General features: G+C 36.6%; 1 long non-coding RNA gene across 2 annotated transcripts; it reads right to left on the reverse strand.

The window, feature by feature from the left end:
• Positions 1 to 286: 286 nt before the first annotated feature.
• Positions 287 to 1,528, reverse strand: LOC140328038 (uncharacterized). Of its 2 annotated transcripts, XR_011920217.1 has the most exons (4): positions 1,088 to 1,528; positions 857 to 916; positions 517 to 576; positions 287 to 409 (listed from the first exon to the last, which is right to left on the reverse strand). It is a non-coding gene; the product is annotated as an uncharacterized lncRNA (long non-coding RNA). The 2 variants fall into 2 exon arrangements; XR_011920218.1 differs by lacking the exons at positions 287 to 409; positions 517 to 576 and adding an exon at positions 685 to 745.
• Positions 1,529 to 1,537: the final 9 nt, after the last annotated feature.

The following is a 1,537-nucleotide window of genomic DNA, read 5'->3' on the forward strand; positions in this document are numbered from 1 at the left end:
CTTTTGTACAATTTTTTTTTGATTATCCTTTCCAATGCCCGCAGCTCGCTTCTTGCCTCGCGCACCGTCTGGGCCACCTCTTTCCAACGCTGCTCCAATGCCTCCAGTTTCGACAGGATTTCTTCCTTTGTAGAAACTGTAGGAATAAAAAAGAATATTAGGTACACATATATTGTGAGGCCGACACATGGATATGAGACATTTTCACATAAACAAGATATGAATGCTTACCAACACTTTTTGCCACCGTCCCTGACGTGCCTGGCTCCAGACTTTCTGGAAAAAAAAATAAAAATTTCATCGACACACAATTATATGCAACCTACCTCTCTGAAAGTTGTGTACATACGTGGCTCAATTTCCACCACAGACTGGACTACCTCCTCTTCTCCGGAAACCAGTATCAACTCTTTAAAAATAAAAATTAAAATACATATTTGCTGTATATTTCAAAATAATCTGTGTCATATTTAGAAATTTGTACATTTTTCCATTATAAACATGCCGATATCCTACCTTCCACCTCTACTGGCTCCTCCGGACGGCCAGGCTGGTCAATTGACCCTACAATCAACTCTGCATAAAAAAAAACAAATACATATTTGCACTATATCTAAAAATAATCTATATGTCATATTTAGAAAATTGTGCTACTATTGCTTATAACCATATACTGATAACCTACCTTCCACCTCTACTGCCTCCTCCGGACGGCCAGGCTGGTCAATTGACCCTACAATCAACTCTGCATAAAAATAAATAAAATGCATGTTTGCACTATATGTAAAAATAATCTATTTGTCATATTTAGAAAATTATACAATTTTTTTCAGATAACCATATACCGATATCCTACCTTCCACCTCTACTGACTCCTCCGGACGGCCAGCCTGGTCAGGGGTCCCCAGAATGCACTCTGCATAAAAATAATATAAAAAAAAAATTGAAACTATAGGGAAAAATAGGTTTTGTTATCTACCTATCTGTGGAAAAATCTATGTAAAATATGACAAAATGGAAAATATGGAATATGGAAAAATATGCAAAAATATCGGAAAATCTGGAAAAATATTTTTTTTTTTTTTACCTTCTGTCTCTACCGGCTCCTCCGGACGCTCCTGCGGCTGCTCCTCTACCTCCCCAGCACGCCGTCCTTATGCATAAAAGCATAAACATAACCAAAAATTGCCATAAATAAATAAATTTTTTTTAAGATTTCAAAAAATTTTTTTTAAAGAATTAAAATAAATTTAAAATAATAAAGCTAAAAATTACATAAGTTTTAACAAATATCAAAAAAAAAATTTAACTTGCACAAAGTGACAAAATTATTACTTACGTTTTCTGTCAATACGTCGCCTCAGCGTTTCTCAAGGACCTCCACCAAAACCTCCATCTCCTCTCTAGACATAGGTGTGGCTCTCCTGGAAGACATAATTGCTTTACAGACAAAGATATATAGCAGGAAGTGGGTGGGTGCTTGCAAAGTCCTGTGGGCAATCACAAGAGCAAAGTGCAAGATCCAGCGCGGTCGTTC

This window comes from Pyxicephalus adspersus, chromosome 4, assembly GCF_032062135.1.
Source record: "Pyxicephalus adspersus chromosome 4, UCB_Pads_2.0, whole genome shotgun sequence".
Taxonomy (NCBI): Eukaryota; Metazoa; Chordata; class Amphibia; order Anura; family Pyxicephalidae; genus Pyxicephalus; species Pyxicephalus adspersus.